Below are 18,587 nucleotides of genomic sequence, written 5' to 3'. Positions count from 1 at the left end.
TCCCTAAAATATTGTTTTTTATACTGTGTGTAACATGAAAACAATATTTTATCCTCTATACATTAAAGTCTGATAAAAAGAGTCATTAATGCTCCTTTAAGTACAGCACATAAAATGCCAGCTTTTACTTGTGTAAACCGGAACCTGACCTCTAGCGACGAAGAGAAGCCTTACAACTCCCACCGATTTACCTTGAATTACGTGATATACATGATCTTTTATCCATCACCGGACGTTCACGAAACGAAATCCACGCACTAAACTTAGAGCAAAACGAAATCAACGCACTAAACTCAAAAAAATACGCACTAAATTTGAGAAATACACCGTAAACACCGGTCACCTCTCTTACCTGATCATCGGTTTTATTTATTCTGGGGCAGATCTCGTATATACTTTAGAGATCTTTCAAAAATTATGAGTATCAACGCAAATCATCGCCACTCAAAGTGCGCATGACGTAGCGAAGATAGTGCAATTTCTGATATTGTCATTCTAGTTTTTAAGTAAGACAAAATAACACACATATGGTAGGGCAACTTTAAATTACAATCCGTTACCTCCGTTTTATCTACATAATTTATACACACAACATTATTTACTCCTTGTAGTGTCATGTAAATGATTGTAATTACCTCGCATGGCTGACAATTTTTTTATTGAATTGCAGTGGCTTCTGGGTATTCAGATTGCCAGACGCAAACTGTTTGTATCCAGACAGCCTGCCCTCTAGTAACAAGCACCGGTAATGCATATGTTTCCCCTACAGATGAATAATAAGCTGTTTAGGTCGAGCCTAGAGCAGCGCGTGGAGGCATCATGTATCCAGGATATGGAGATGTATTTTATCTATTTTATTTATTTCATTTATTTATTTATTTTTATATAGCGCGGACTTTAACCGAATGTGTCAGAGCGCTTCACAATAGGAGCAGTAATGATACATGAGAACAAATTACACAAAACTAACCCTGGGCGAAGGACTTCGCTACGCCCACGGAGTGGGCATAGTGTTGCCTACTTCACCCTTTGCAAATAGGCGTAGCAGGCAACACTACACCCACCCTAATTTTTGAAAATATTGAAATAAAAGTAAATAAAAAGGCACTTACCTTGTGCGCTGCGTCCCGGGGCTCCCTCTGCTTGTTCGCGCCGGCGTCACCGCCGTCTTGGATACCAATGCGCATGCGCGGCAGTCCACGCATGCGCATTTCTCGTGAAAAATCCGCATGCGCGGGCATGCGCATTGGTATCCAAGATGGCGACGCGAACGAGCAGATGGAGCCCCGGGACGCAGCGCTCAAGATAAGTGCCTTCTTATTTACTTTTATTTCAATACTAGCAGCCCATCCCGACGTTGTCCGGGTAAGAATTGCTGCCGGCCAATAGTATATTGTTTCGTAGGATTTCATTTTGATAGCATTTCTTATCTGTGACAGGCCTGTGAAATGCTCCGATTCACAGTGCACTGCTGATGCACTTAAGAGTGTGCGTTCAGTAGCGTGTGAACTCGAGTTTCCCTACTTTATTTTCCTTGCAATATTATATAGCGCGAACTCGACAACATGGCATGAGCACAATTTACATTACAGAAGAACACATTGATTTGTGGTAGGCACAGGGAGACAAAGCGATTTGCCTGGAATCACAGGATGTTGAGTTGATGCCGAGATTCTAACGTAGCTCCCTAACTCTAAAGTTTGCCATTCTAGAACTTGTGGTGGGAGGTGTGTCTAAAAGTGTATGTCGGTGCTGGGCATTAATGAGAGAGACCTGTGCATTTTTCCAATTGGTGGTGAAAAAATATGAGTATGTTGCTGGAGATGTGGGCCGCCGTGCCACCAATGTACTTACGGGGGAGGGCAAACACCCATTATTCCGCAAACTTCTTTCCGCATACAATCACTCTGCATACTTTCATTACGAAAGTACCATGACTCCGAAATGCCATTACAACGCATGGCATTACATTTTATATGCTTTTACCACGCATGCATTTACAACGAAATTCGTTGTAAATGCATGAATGGTAAAAGCATGTTTTTTAACAATGTTTGGATAAGGCAAGTATGGGTATAGGGGTATATGTTTTGGGGTACTGAGGTATATGTTTTGGAGTGTTTGGGTATTTTAATGGTTCAGATATAGTTTTGGGTTACGGGGTACAGGGGTATTTTTAGGGTTCAGGGCTAGGTTTGGGTTTTGGGGTATAGGGGTATATTTAGGGTTCAGGGGTAGGTTTGGGTTTTGGGGTTGTTAGACCCGTCTGCTTCTGAGATTCCCCTCACCACTATGATTTCTTTTGTTCCCCTGTACCTCCCAAAATTTGTCGCTTTTCTATGTCTACCAGGACTTTTTATGTGTTGTTTCATGGGGCTAGATGTTCCTTGACGCCTGGTTGCTCACAGGGTTTTGGCACCTATGTACAAGATGCCTGGCGAAACCTGTGGCATTATGAACTGGGGTTGGCAACCTATATGTATGGCCCTAAGATGGTGGACATCTGTTTCCCTCATGTGAGTGACTCCCATTGGAGCCTCTGTGAACCCTGGCCTTTTGAGGTTTTGGTGCCCTTTTATTTGGCGCACTCCTGACAGGAACCATTTTAGTTCCCTCAGGTACACAAAATGGCTGCTTAAGAACCACAGTATGGTGGCTCTTAGGGTCCTGAAAGCATCTCAGAAGTGCCATGCCATTGTCATAGCCAGAGAAGGTTCTAGAACCTTCTGGCTTGTGCCAGCACCTCAGGGAACTGGCTATATAAGGTCCAGTCCCTGACGGCCATTTTAGATTCCTGATTTGACCTTAGAAGAAGAAGGAGATTCCTGACTTGACACCAGATTGACACCTGCCCTGTTGACCCCTGAGGCGGCTGGAAGCGCAGGCAGTAGAGTGGCCAAGGGTACTGGCGTTGACCCTGACTGGCGTTCCAGTCAGCTGTGTGTGTGCAGTGACCTAGAGCCTACCGCGCCTGCCCAGCAAGTGCCTTGATTGCCCCAAAGACTTTGGCCAAGTTCGTGTGCCTCCCCGCCCCCCCCCCCCGGTGGTGAATCGTGACTGATTACGCAAGTCGCGAGGCGAGAGCAAGTTCGCCGCGACCGCGATCATTGAATTGCCCCCTTCAAGACAGGTGCCTCCAGTGAGGAGCTCGGACGTCTCCGAGCCCCGTCAATGTAAAGCGCTCTCTGCGCATATCGAAGGTGAGGTGGTGCGCCGGGGCGGGGAGAAGCCGGCCTTCATTGGGCGGGACTAGCGTCTCTGCCCCTCCTCTGTGACTCGGGAACCACCCTGAAGGAGGAAGTCGGAGGGAGGTCCGTGGAGCCCTGGGAACCCCGTTGCTGACAAGAGGAGAACTGTGCCCGTCTAAATCGTTCCCCGATTGTAGCCGCGGTGAGGTGGGGTACAGCGTGGTAAAGGAACTGTGAACCGGCATTGTTTTGGAACAGCGCGAAGTTGGTGCGACTCTGCCGGCAGCCCGTTCGTCAGTCTACAGACTTTGAACTGGTGCCGCCCGAGTGTTAGTAGTATCTGGAAGCCTCTAAGCGCGCATCTACTCCACTGGCAATAGAGATCTTTCCCCGGTGGCCGCCAAAGAGAAATGAAGAGTTCACTGTGTTTCATTACCTGGTAGATTCACGCGCATACGCTCTGGTTGGTCCCAAAACTCAGAGAAGCCCGTATACTCTGTAATCTTCCCTTACTGAAGCCTTTGGCAAATGCAATGTCTTTGAAGTAATTAATTGGTGGCAGCGATCCTAGAACATACCCGTGGTTATTAAGCTAAAACGAACCAGTATTTATTCTGTGTGCAAATGTAATATTTATCCTATTTATTTACGCTCTTTGACCAATATTTATTTGTGATATCTAACCTATTCATTGATGCTATTTATTTGTGACATTAGTTATGACATGTATTCTTGCCTTGAGACCCAGAAATTTGTACTGAAAGAAGTGTGTTGTGCTTTTAAAATTTGAACTCTTTTCTTTTCCCCCACAAGGAATTTTTATATAAAGTAATCGTATTTTTCTACAGCAGTGGTGTGGTGTCCTTCTTTTAGTGTGGTCGTACAGGCGGTTATTATTGGGTCGGAGCCGGCTTAGCACGAAAGCCTTCACTTGCCTTGACACTTGAGCCAAGCTACCCCCTTTGTGCTGGGCTTGCTCATCGCAGGTCCAACAGGGGTACAGGGGTATTTTAAGGGTTCAGGGCTAGGTTTGGAATTTGGGGTACAGGGGTATTTTTAGGGTTCAGTGCTAGGTTTGGGTTTTGGGATACAGGGGTATTTTAGGGTTCTGGGCTAGGTTTGGGTTTTGGGGTACAGAGGTATTTTTAGGGTTCAGGGGTTGGTTTGGGTTTTGGTGTACATGGGTATTTTAAGGGTTATGGGCTAGGTTTGGGTTTTGGGGTACAGGCGTATTTTAGGGTTCAGGGGTAGGTTTGGGTTTTGGGGTACAGGGGTATTTTTAGGGTTCAGGGGTATGTTTGGGTTTTGAGGTACAGGGGTATTTATAGGGTTCAGGGCTAGGTTTTGGTTTTGGGGTACAGGGGTATTTTTAGGGTTTAGGGATAGGTTTGGGTTTTGGGGTACAGAGTAGATTTATAGGGTTAAGATGGGTTAGTGGGTTAGTGTTTAAGGGTGTTGGGGTATTTTATAGAGTAAGGGTGGGTTATGATTATGGGGTGCAGGGGTATTTAAAGTAGGGGTGGGCGGGATTGGTACAATAAATCTGCAATATTTCGTTCCGTCAGATTTCCAATTATTAAAACAGAAATCTCATATATTCAAGGTAAAATAACAAGTATTTCTACATGCTAAAATGCATATAGTCATTTCACAAAAGTGAAATTAGCTTCCAGCAAGCAGTGAGAGAGGTGATGATTTTGAGATCAAGCCCCTGCAAACCATTATGGGACGAGATTAGCAGTGGGAAGTGAATATTATAGTATCCAAATAGTTCTCCAAAGAGCTGCAGTTCACATCATCGTCCCCAGTTGTCCCCGATGAGGCAAATGCAATAGCACTTAAAATATTACACATCAAGCTGCAGTTCACCTCGTCGTCCCTAGATGTCCCTGATGAGGCAAATGCAATAGCATTTAAAATATTATACATCAAGCTGCAGTTCACCTCATGGTCCCTAGATGTCCTTGATGAGGCAACTGCAATAGCATTAAAATATTACACATCAAGCCGCAGTTCACCTCGTGGTCCCTAGATGTCCCTGATTAGGCAAATGTGTAAAAGGGTGCAAAGACAACCAGTAACCAAAGACCCTTTTGTGTTGCCCGGCGGTATCGCCTCTATGACCCACCAATATTAATCAATGAAGAAGCAGGCGCTGGAGACTGAAAGGCAGGAAACGAGGGTCTATTCTCTCCGGAGGAGAACACATCAATTCAGACAGCAAGTATCGTCACGAGGTGCTCTAACCGCATCTCTGAGGCCTGGCCTCTTATACTCAGGTTTTATGATCTTTATTGCACGTAACACATTCTTGCAGCACTTTGATATGTGAAAGAACATCCTCGGAATCTCCCCATCAGGCCCGTTCCCACATACATTTACAGTTGAATTCCCCACCCCGGTCACAACAGGTGATGTTTATCGCGCAGCAGGACATTCCGCTGATTCACGGAATGTGTGGAGTTTGATCGGATCTCGAAGGGCGGGGGCTTTGATCGGCTCGAGGGTCTTTTGATGGGGAGGGGAGGCTTCCTACTGTACGGGGTAATAAACAGTATCCGCAGGGCCAGGTGGTGTCTTGGGAACAAGGAAGACAGACGGGCACACAGGAAAGAGGGGGTTTGCATCAAAGGGCCTGAGACTATGAAAGGAATGAAGGGAGGTGTCGCGCTGGGAACAGGATGGGATTCTGAGGCAGATCTGCGCTGAAGAGGGGTTTATGACCCAAGGCATGTGAGAACGAGGGGGTTGTCAGCATGCGGGGGATGCCTGTGAGGTTAGGAGAGAGAGAGAGAGAGAGAGAGAGAGAAAGAGAGAGAGAGAGAGAGAGAGAGAGTGAGAGAGAGAGAGAGAGAGAGAGAGACGCGCTGGCTATCAGCGAGGGGTAGGAAGGTCATGGTGTTTTAAAATGGCTGCCGCTTACGCGCAAGGCATGTGAAAGCGGGAGTGATCAGTGCGTGGGGGTGCTTGTGTAGGTGGAGAGCCGTGCTGGGGGTCAGGGGTGAGCAGAGCGTGGTTCTGGTCAAGGCAGCTAATGTGGTGGGCGTGTGCGACGAAGAGTGTGGCATCGGGGCAAAAGGGAAGATGGCGCAGATAATGTTCACCATAACGTATTAATTTTCCACAGTCCTCCCTTTAACATTTCTAAGACATCTTGCTGGTCTATTTCCTATCTATGTCTACTGTTGTGGTCATAAGTAAGGAAGTGATAACCCAGGCGAAGGAACTGTACATAAACATCACATTTTTAAACTCTTTTCATCCAGTGGGCGGGCTCATCGTTAAGCTTTGTTGCAGGAAAGTCATAGTAATGCAATATCATACAAAAATTATTCAGTGAGAGCGTTGGGTACAGGTCATAGATGCTTGTAGTCATTTGGAATAGGAGCCGATGGGTTACCACGTAAGTAGGTTATTTTTGTACTCGGTTGGAGCATAGTCAATTCAATGGTGGTTGGGAGAGAAATGAGACATAGTAAAAACAATAATCAGTGTTCCCAGTGTCTTATGGTCGTGGACCATTATTAGTCAGTTCTCAGCATTCTTTGTCGTCTTCTGTTGGCACTGTTGAACACCTGTATTACAATTCGTTCGTTAGCAGGGATGTCCATGTGGGTTGAGCCGTTGGAGATCTGCGGGCAGGAGAGTGCCTTTGTATTGCTTCGCCAGACCTCATGGGAGAAATGCGTTACGGTTTTGGAGCAGATGCATTTTCTTCCATAATCCAGAGTGTGGTCATTAGAAGGAGACAGAAAAGGATTGTGGTGAAGGGTGCAATTGTCTTTGAATTGTGGAGTCTGTCTGTTCTTGGGTTTCTGTGGTGGGTATTTCCTGTTGCTTCCATCATCTTCAAGGTGCTCGGTACCGGGCAGAACCACATACTTCGTTTAGCTTCTCTTTGGGGTGACCCTTGGTGGTGTTTTTAGGTCACGTGTTCTGAGATTTAACACAGTTCGTGGTCTACTTAGTCAGGGCTCCCTCCTCTTTGGCGCAGGAAATACCCTTCTCCGGGTGGCACAGTAGGGTTTAGAGGATTTTGAAAGTTCAGGTGGAGGGAGGGGGGTGTGTGAATAGTCCTTATGGCAGGTCGGAGGAGGAGGGGATGGAGCAGGGCCAGGTCGGGAACAGACCAGGGAGACGGAAAATTTTAGACAGGCGGGTCCAGAATCACGTTCCGAGAGCGGGGACCTTTCGGCACGCGTCGATCATAGAGCAGGGGCCTCAGGTCAGCCCTTTCCTTTAGTTTGTCGGAAATAGTGCCTTGTCCTGCGACTCCTTACTGTTGTGGTCTCGCCTTGGCCTCCATCACTGAGGTTCCACGATCTGTAGTCAGGCCGCGTGCTCCCACATCCGGTCTCTTTCTCCTCCGACAGTGGTACCCTTAAATGAGTTTGAAAAGACAGTCTTTAGAGATTTTGCAGAGGAAGGTAATTACGTAAATCTATTTCTCTCCCAACACCAAGCAACTGGGGTAAACATCCGCAACATTGAGGTCTGCAGCCAACGTATAAACAATTGACGATGGGTTTTGCTGGATTCCCAACAACTTCCTTTTGTGGTTATTTTTTTTTGCATCTTGTCGGTTTATTACATTCATTTGTCGTGGTACAAGGTCTGATACTGATTCATTGCATTCTCTTATTACAGTCATGTCAGTTCTCCTGGTAGTGACCCATTTCCCTAGTACGAGTCTTGCAATGCTTGACCGGTCTTCAGGGCTTTGTATTTTACGGAAAAGTGTAACGTGTGATTCACCATGGTCTGATAGATATCTTTCTGAGGAATGAACATAGGCTAAACGATTTTTCATCATATCAATGCATCCTATCTTTCGGCTAAACATTTTACTTTCAACATGTTTACTTGCAACAAGTTCTTTCATTTTTTTTTTTTTTTTGACTTAATTCTAACTTCGCAAACATTATTCTAAATTCTACATAGTTTCTTACAACCTGGCTACTTTATTAAAAAAAAAACTCGGACTTGCGATGGCTTTTCAACCCACCCTTGGGGTGAGCGGGGTCTAATGGAAAACAACTAGGAATATAGCGAACTGGGGCAAGGGACATTTTTAAACTCCCGTCCCGGGCAGCTGATACAAAACTGGGGGCATTCTGGGAAAACGGGGATGTCTCGATCACTTTTACTGTTTGGGTGTTGAGATAATTTCGGGACGGGGAAGGTCGCGTTTACCAGAAACATTTTATCATGGATGCCACTGACAAGTAGTTCCCTCAAAACGGGTCAGATTAGAGAACCTTGGTCGTCTTACCTGTCCCTTTCTTTTTGGTCAATCTAGGTTTCATCAATATTTAGCAGAAAGGGAGAGGTAGTAACGTGGTATCGATGCAATTTATATTTAAGACAAATTTGTGCAAATACTTGTGGTATTTGGAGCCAATCAGGTGGTGCACCAGGGGTAGTGGTTCGCCAATTAGGTGCCAGTTGCTAGGAAGAGCGAAAGAGTGGAGGAGAGAGGGAGAGAGAGAGAGAGAGAGAGAGAGAGAGAGAGAAAGAGATAGAGAGTTAAAGATAGAGAGATCAACAATAGGCTAAGTAGTACACGTGTGACAGGGAGAGTGGCCATGTACTATTTAGGCTATTCAGTGCATTACCCAACATGAAACATTTTTGGGGTTGTGTTAGAATGTAGAAAGCATGCAGTTTGAGACGGAAGAGCCTTAGGCCAGGTACATAAGGACGTGCATTGAGTCGGGTGTCTTTAGGTGCCATCTTGCAGCGTAGGTCCGCTTCATGTATCGGACATGGCATGGCTCCAGATCTTTTACCATACCCCAGTCGTTATTCCAATGTAACCTGTAGAGGGAGAAAAAGGAAGAAAGGGAGGGGGGGGGACAACATTCGAGCATATCAAATGTACGGGCACGAAAGTTATTTACTTACCACATACTCGTACTTATCTTCTCGGGATATAATCCCTAGGGTCTTGGTTTCTGAAGTCAAGGGGGGCGGGCAGTGTGATAGGTTGTTCATGGGGGGTTCGAGGGTGGCATTATAGATCGTGTGTAGGGAAACGCTAAAAAGAGGAATCAGAGGCGCCTAGCGCGAGGTACCTGGTTTTGTAGAGGTATCTAGCCACCGGGATCCTTAAATCATTCCCAAAACTGTGATGTTCTAAGGCATATCAGTTCTTCGGTCAACCCTGTCCCTTAGTACCTTCGACCACCATACCTTTATAACACTCTATCATTCATACCGCTTTACTTTACCCATTCTCAGAAGTCGAGGTCCTTCTTCATGCGTTAGTTCCTGGGCCTAGTCGCATATTTGGAGGCAGCGTATCATACCTTTTGATTCGATTCATCAATCCAGGGCCGAACAATCATTTTCTAATAACCTTGAAAAGAGAGCAAAACTGTTGCGCACAGAATAGCCCTCCCGCCAATTCCCACATTTACAAAAGTATGCGATACCTGTTCATAGTTTGGAAAACCTTTATTTGCGTAATCGTTCAGTAAGTAAATATGTGAATGCAATCGTATTTGGTCGGACACGGCGATGGCTGAAGCACATACAGTAGGGGGGGGCTATTTTGCAGTATTTAAAAACATTGAAAAACATCTACTTAGTCATTTGCAAGAAACTGAAAACGTCTTTTAATAATTGAGGGATCATAGGGTATTTATTTCATAAATTGAAACACAGTCAGACTAATTGCAATCACATTTCCTAGATGTATACCGTGGGCGTGCGTCGCAAGCTACGTTATGTATCGGTTACAATAAATATCATAATAAATCGTACATTGAAATCAACATTTTAACAGGATCTTTTCAAATGTTCGCCAAGTGAACCCTCCTCCCTTTTTCATCAAGTGCACAAAGGTTCATATACATAACTCAGAACATCAAGTCTTGTTAGTCAAAGAACACCACGAGGTGTCCGTTAGTTCCTATTTGATACCGGCGCCATTTTAGGCGAGGTCGGTTTAGTCCGGAAGTAGCATCAAGGAAAAAAAATGTCTCCGACGATTGGCGGTTGGACCAGAGTCCCTTTCGGTAGTCCAATAACTTGTGCTAACAGAGGGGCTGGTGGTGTGGACCGTCAATCAAAAAGGGGGAGGGAAGTAGAATCTTTCTTACCGGGTCACGTTGATGCTCAGCCGGAACTTACTCAAGTTCGTCAGCCCATAATGTTCCTGGGTGGTTCAGACTGAAGCTGGTGCAGACACGAGGGCACCACCATCTTGTGGCTATGTCGTGGTCGTTCCAGTTTGTGATCAAGGCAGTTGTTCCCCACCGGAAGCCTGTGGAGGCCGAGGGCTTCTGGGACTCTGGTAGAATCTTCAAAGCTGTGGGGATGTTGTCGGAGGTGGGGGCTCGTGCCCAGGCGGGCAAGCGCCCGAGTTGTAATTCCGGACAAAGTTACTCCAGCGGCCTAGACCCGTCTTCCAGAGGGCCCAGACGCCATTTTGAGACCCTGCAGCCGCCGCCCTTCGTCGTGCCTTTCAGGAGTGGAAGAAACTTCTTGTGGCGACAGAGACAGAACACCATGCTGTTGGAGCAGGACATTTGGTTCGGGGCGCCAGGGTGCAGCTGTGGAGCCTTCACCTGGGGAGGTGAGGGAGGCTCGTCCATGCCGCCTTCCTCTCCCGGCGCATCCCACGCCGTCCCTTTGAATCAGGGGTGCACATGATGACCACCCTACACCCCTGACTCCGACTCTTGGGGGACCATTGTATGTCCGGTGCTGCACAAGTATGCCCGTCGGACATTGTATGTTCTGTGCTGCGAAAATAGGCCCGTTGAACATTGTACGCTCTGTGCTGCGGAAATAGGTCCGTCAGGCATTGTACGTCCTGTGCTCCGCAAATAGATCTGTGGCCCGGCTGGAGGATTTCGGCGCCGGGCCGGGGCTGGGAAACCTCCTACCTGTGGAGGTGGGAGAGGCTCGTCCGCGTCGCCTCTCCCTCCCAGTCCCCCTGCGCCAGTTCGATGGAGGAATTCGTGATGGCCGGACCAGGAGATACGAGGGAGGGGGTCATCTGCATCCGCCCCCTCCCTACTCGTAGCCCAGGGGACGTCACCCCAGGAAGGAGAGTATGGGAAGACCATTTCATGTCGGCCCATGGAGCCTCCTGTACCTTCTCGTCAGCGATTTCTTTTGGTCTATGGCTGATGGCTGGCCCCGCCCCACACGTGCTGTGTGTTTCACCTTCCGGATGGGCGGGACCGTTGACTTGTTACAGTTTGAGAACTTCCGGAGTAAGCGTAATATGTTTTGTATTGTTCCTATTAGTACAGTTAGCTTTAAAGAATGTTTTACTAGTTTTTCTATTTATCGTTGGTTGTGTGTTATCTTTATCGTAATTAAACCCTAAGTTATATAACAGATGCTTGGTTTCCTTGAGTCCTTTTTCTAATGGGGGATTGTCTACGCGGGCCTGTAATTGCTTCTGTTTTTCAGAGTGGGGGGGGGGGGCAACAGGGAGCAATCAGTCCCAGAACTCAGACATGTCGTTGAAATTGGCCTGACGAAATCTGTGCCATCGAGCATAATCAAACGTGGTGGTTCTATCCGTCCTGTCCGTGTTAGTCTGATTTGTTTTTGTCTCGCGCCTTCTCCCTTTCTGCCGACCTGTTATTTCTGTCGACCCTCCGCTCTTACCTATGTTCTGTAGAGTCGGGCATTGGGCTTTCCAGTGCCCGAGACATCTACAAAAAGCACATTGGTTTTGCCTCAAATCTGTTCGTCCTGTGCATAGTGTCGGGGGATTACTTTCGGGTCGTTGTGTCTCGGGGTTGTCCCGTCGGCACATCCCTTTACACCGTTCTCTTTTTGTATTTAATCCTCGGAACTGTGTCGTCGCTGGCCCTTCCTTTTGCCCACCAGACGTTTGGAGGGTTGCCTGTCGCGTTTCTTTAACTACTTTGACTTCGTCTCTTTCCTTTCGTTGTGTAGCTTCTTTGCGCCACATACCGAGACTATCGAGCATAATAGGCGTTGTCTTATTATTACAAAGGGCTATTTCCACCATTTCTATTTTGTCTAAATCGAAGGATCCTATCAGTGGCCATTGTTTCTCTTGGTTTGCTTTGGTATACTTGTGCCATAGCTTACTATAGGCTATGGTAATTAATCCATACTTTGTGAACATTTCTTTATTAGGGGTGCCTTCCAGCGGAGCTAGATGGTCCACCTCTAATAAACGGTCCGGGCTGAACCAGCTATCCATCAGTGGGGAGAAGACAGGCATGACGGATCACAAATGGGGATAATAGTCAGCACTACCTATCTTATCACTGTGTGCAAAGACTAGACAGAATATTTCTATTCTACGTTGTTTGCAGGCAGTGAATACCTCAAGAACCAATATCAATCAAAAATGGTCAATAAAATGGTCAATAAAATGGTCAATAAAATGGTCAATGGGAAGAATAAGTAGGCATGCAAAGATCTGCGTTACCTACCCTTTCACTATCTGCAAAGAGGGAACCTATTATTTCCTGTTTGCAGACAGAGAATCTCCAGAAAACAATCTGTAACAGTTAATCAATGGGGAGGGGCAATTGTTCAGTGGGGGAGAAAGATAGGTCCGACGGATGCGTACCTATCCTTCACTGTTTGCAAAGGGAGAGCCGGTTGTTTCTCCGTTTGCCGACAGTGAATCTCCAATAAATTAACAAAAAGTAATACTAGTATTTTCTATCAATTATCAATTATTTCGCGATTTGTCGTGTTTACACGACCTTACCCGGACCGTATGGACAGTTTCTTGTCTTCCGAATCCAGCGCCCGATCGTCCTCTTTCCTTCGTACTCCTCGTGGCACTCCTGATGGTTCCCAGTCAGGACCGTAGATCACTCGAGAGAGGTCTGTTCGGAACCAGTGAAGTTCGGATGATCGGCTGTCAGACGAGGGTCTATCGGACAGGGTACCTTCCGATCGTTGCAGTCGTTCACTCTGTCGTCAGGACCTCTCCCACTGGATCCACGAGTCGCTGATGGGCCCCACGCTTGGGACGCCAATTGTAAAAGGGTGCAAAGACAACCAGTAACCAAAGACCCTTTTGTGTTGCCCGGCGGTATCGCCTCTATGACCCACCAATATTAATCAATGAAGAAGCAGGCGCTGGAGACTGAAAGGCAGGAAACGAGGGTTTATTCTCTCCGGAGGAGAACACATCAATTCAGACAGCAAGTATCGTCACGAGGTGCTCTAACCGCATCTCTGAGGCCTGGCCTCTTATACTCAGGTTTTATGATCTTTATTGCACGTAACACATTCTTGCAGCACTTTGATATGTGAAAGAACATCCTCGGAATCTCCCCATCAGGCCCGTTCCCACATACATTTACAGTTGAATTCCCCACCCCGGTCACAACAGGTGATGTTTATCGCGCAGCAGGACATTCCGCTGATTCACGGAATGTGTGGAGTTTGATCGGATCTCGAAGGGCGGGGGCTTTGATCGGCTCGAGGGTCTTTTGATGGGGAGGGGAGGCTTCCTACTGTACGGGGTAATAAACAGTATCCGCAGGGCCAGGTGGTGTCTTGGGAACAAGGAAGACAGACGGGCACACAGGAAAGAGGGGGTTTGCATCAAAGGGCCTGAGACTATGAAAGGAATGAAGGGAGGTGTCGCGCTAGGAACAGGATGGGATTCTGAGGCAGATCTGCGCTGAAGAGGGGTTTATGACCCAAGGCATGTGAGAACGAGGGGGTTGTCAGCATGCGGGGGATGCCTGTGAGGTTAGGAGAGAGAGAGAGAGAGAGAGAGAGAGAAAGAGAGAGAGAGAGAGAGAGAGAGAGAGAGTGAGAGAGAGAGAGAGAGAGAGACGCGCTGGCTATCAGCGAGGGGTAGGACGGTCATGGTGATTTAAAATGGCTGCCGCTTACTCGCAAGGCATGTGAAAGCGGGAGTGATCAGTGTGTGGGGGTGCTTGTGTAGGTGGAGAGCCGTGCTGGGGGTCAGGGGTGAGCAGAGGGTGGTTCTGGTCAAGGCAGCTAATGTGGTGGGCGTGTGCGACGAAGAGTGTGGCATCGGGGCAAAAGGGAAGATGGCGCAGATAATGTTCACCATAACGTATTAATTTTCCACAAATGCAATAGCACTTAAAATATTATATATCAAGCTGCAGTTCACCTCGCCGTCCCTAGATGTCCCTGATGAGGCAAATGCAATAGCATTTAAAATATTATACATCAAGCTGCAGTTCACCTCGTCGTCCCAAGATGTCCCTGATGAGTAAAATTCAAAAACATTGAAACCCTTTCATGAATGCTGAAAATTATGCTAAGCTTATCCCATAATGCTTTGCAGGGCCTTTTAGATGTATTTTTGCCCATAACTGTGCTTGGGGTGGTTCTAAGAGAATGGGACCTCCACTGAATTACTATTTAAAGGGAGCAGGAATGTATAGAACCTGGGAAGAAAAAAACAACACTCATGACGAATGCCCCCAGCGATTGTCACGCCCCCAGCACACACCCACAGCACAATGCAGACACGCCCACAAGGGACTACTTTGCTGCCACGGTTCTTTTACATTTTAAATGTATATGGTGGGCGTCTGCATAGCCTATGTCCTTCTGCTGCAACTGCCCTTTCCAACGCTGTATTGGGTGTTGTGATTGGTGCTGTGGTTCCCGAGTTTACCTGGCCAAAAGGTGCAAGTTCTCTCTTTATAATAGTAGTATAGATTTTCAAAAATTAGGTATGGAGGGGAGGGGGGCAGGCGGCGCGTAGTGGGTCTCCGCAAAGTGCGTAGGTGGGCGTAGTTTCTCGCCCACTTTGCGTAGCTTCGCGTAGCCCCACTACGCATACTACGGCCAGGGTTACACAAAACCAAACGTTTTTATTTATTTATTTTATTTAATGCTGTTTTATATAGCGCGAACATTACCCGAAGATGTCAGAGCGCTTTACAAAAGAACCAGTTGTGTTACATAAGGACTTTGGATTACATGAGTTAGATAAGAGATATAAATAGAATTTTTTTTTTGCAAATATATAACTGGAGCGACGGAGGAAAAAAATGCAAATGCACAAGTTGTAGAGTCACTCAAGGAAGAGATGCAAACACATAAACTCTAAATCACATAGGAATGGTTGTAAGTACAAAGGCCTACTACATATGCTAGTGGTTGGAGTTGTATATACAAGTGGAGTGAAAGGAGGAAAAATTGCAAATGTACAAGTTGTAGAGTCACTTAAGGAAGAGATACAAACAAATAAACTATAAAATCACAAATGTACAGAGCAGGAAATTCTTGCCATTGTCTGCCAGGTGTTCAGGTGGAGCTGCACTCAAGGGTGGTGGTCTTGAGTGACTGAAAGTCTTTAGTCCAGAAATGCCTACAATTCAATTAAAACATGATTTTGCCCCACAGGCTAACGTCTGGTGGTCTCACGACTTCCCAAATCAAGTAGAGAGGGTGCCGTAGCGGAAGCAGGGGCTCCCCTGTAACGCTGAGATGGCACTTGACCCCCGCCATCTAAATGTCAGGCGCCAGTCTAATGGGTGCTTCCAATGAGCATGGCAGGCTTAGCTTAGGGAGCCCGCGCCTCTCTTCGCACCCGGAGCTCTACTCACAGCTGGGGCGCCATCATGCTCCTGAAGGTCGTCTCCAGCTGGGAGCAGGAAGCAGAGTCGGTGTCAGCCGCCAGTTTAGGCGGCCCCGCAGGCTGCATTCTCCGGAGACTCCCCTCGCCGCCAGTCGCCCTCACAAATTGTCATCCCTGGAGAGGTCGTTGTTGGCATTTTCATCGCTGCTTAGCTTCTGCTTCTTGCCCGGCATCTCGCTGTTTCCCACCCGAGCCGCCCCGCTCTCGGACACGTTCCACTTCCTTTGTATTCACGACTGGGGCTCAGAAGTGCCCGGCGCCTTCCCTTAACGTCAAGTTACATGAGGCAAAAGTGACAATTGTGAGCAAACAAAATACAAGAGGTAGCAAACGGTTCATTACAAGAGGAAAAAGTGACATGTGTGCAAGTCACAAAAGCGTACTATATACAAGTAGAGGTATAATACTGCAATAAATGGCAGACACAGCCGCCTGAAACTGAACTCAGACAAGATGGAAGTCCTCATCCTGGGACCATCGCCCTCCGCCTGGGACGACTCCTGGTGGCCCCCAGCCCTGGGCACCGCTCCCAAGCCAACCGACCACTCACGCAACCTGGGCTTCATCCTGGACTCCTCCCTCTCGATGACGAGACAAGTCAACTCCGTCTCCTCATCATGCTTTCACACCCTACGCATGCTTCGAAGATCTTCCGATGGATCCCAACCAAAACCAGGAAGACGGTCACCCAGGCCCTCGTCACCAGCCGATTGGACTACAGAAACACCCTCTACGCCGGAACCACAGCCAAGCTACAGAAAAGACTCCAACGCATCCAGAACGCCTCAGCCCGACTCATCCTGGACATCCCCCAACGCAGCCACATCTCCGGCCACCTGAGGGACCTGCACTGGCTCCCCGTCAACAGAGGATCACGTTCAGGCTCCTCACCCACGCACACAAGCCTCTCCACGACCTGGGCCCCAAGTACCTCAACGACCGCCTGACCTTCTACACGCCCACTCGCCAGCTACGGTCTACTAGCCTCGCCCTCGCCGCCGTACCACGCATCCGAAAAGCAACCGCCGTAGGCAGATCCTTCTCCTACCTGGCGGCCAAGACATGGAACTCCCTCCCCATCCACCTTCGGCTGACCCAGGACCACCTCGCCTTCAGGCGACAACTCAAGACCTGGCTGTTCGAGCAGTAGCGGACCCCCTCCCCCAAGCGTCTTGAGACCCTTCCGGGTGAGTAGCGCGCTATACAAATGTTATGATTGATTGATTGATTGATAGTGTTACAATCTGTTTTCTTTGTTAAAAGCTCCACTTGGAGTTTTCCTTCATCATGTTTGATGATGATATCCAGAAACTCACATTGATTTTTGTCATAATTTGAAGTGAATTTAAGGTTATCGTCCCCCAATTTTAGCCATGAAATGAAATCCTTCAATGACTCTTCAGGGCCGGTCCAAATAAAAAAGACATCAGCAATATATCGTGACCATCCGATATATTTTCATAAAAAGGAGCCAAAGAGTTAAATATATGGGTGTCCTCAAATCTCGCTACGTATAGACAGGCTAGACTGGGAGCACAGGTAGCTCCCATGCTCGTACCTTTTACTTGTTTAAAGTAATCTTTATTAAACATAAATATGTTATTTTTTAAGACTACAGTGACACAATCTATAATAAAAATTTTGTGTGCGTTCAGGTCTCTATCAGTCTTTGTTAGAAGGGATTCTACCATTTCTATTGTGCTGTCCTGTGGTATATTACTGTAAAGCGCCTCTATGTCGAGGGTCACTAAGAATTGAGTCTCACAGTTAAATGCGAGCCCTTCAACTTTTTGGATAATATCACTAGTATCTTTGACATAGGCTTTCTGAGTTGTTACATGTGGTTGCAGAAAAATGTCCGCATATTTGCTCAAAGGTTCTGTCAGAGAACCAATACTTGAGACTATAGGCCTCATGGGGGGATCATCAGGATTTTTGTGCACTTTAGGTAGTCCATACAGTACAGGTACTACAGGATTATTATTCAAAAGAAATCTATATTCGTCATTGCAGATAACTGCATCCTCTTGAGCCAGGTCTAACATCCTTTTGACCATATCTTTTAGATGTAACCAGTCCTCTCTTTTCACCTTCTGGTAGTGATCCCCATTTGCTAATAGTGAATTCATTTTTTCATTGTATTGTACTGTGGACATGATAACAATTCTGCCGCCTTTGTCCGCGGGCTTGATCATTAATGTGCGGCAGTTTTGTAATTTTTTGAGAGCCTCTTTCTCTTCTAGCTTGAGATTAAAATGAATCCAGTTCTTCTGGTCCAAAAGGTCGGAAATCCCCTTCTCTACCACTCTCTCAAATGCCTCAATATCTTTATTCATCTGACCAATTTGAGGGGTCCATGTTGATTTTGGCTTCAGACCTAATTTATTTGAGGAAAGCCTCCTTTCCTTGTCCTCAAAGAAGGTTTGTAGTCTTGTAGTTCAAGAAGGCATACCTTTCTTCACATAAACAATCTTTTTAAAAAAATGACAAGTTGCAAAATGCCATTTCAGATTGTTTAAGTAAAGTAAGGGACACCTTCCTGCACATAAACAATCACTAATCTAGGCTGCAAAATGTAGCACAAGTGCAGTGAGAAACACAAGGCTACACTGTTTTTTTATAATCAAAAAATACAGTGCAGCTGTGCGTTTCAGAAGTGGCAGAGCGTAGTGTTAAGCTAACAAGGATAACACCGCACTCAGTCGCTTCTTTTGTAAATATGTCCCAAAGCGTTTTGACTAATGCAAGAACTAAAGATAGCATAACGCAATGTGGCAAAAACCTTTTTTTACAGTCTGGTTCTTTTGTAA

This window comes from Lissotriton vulgaris, chromosome 1_2, assembly GCF_964263255.1.
Source record: "Lissotriton vulgaris chromosome 1_2, aLisVul1.2, whole genome shotgun sequence".
NCBI lineage: Eukaryota > Metazoa > Chordata > Amphibia > Caudata > Salamandridae > Lissotriton > Lissotriton vulgaris.
This window is presented reverse-complemented; position numbering follows the sequence as displayed.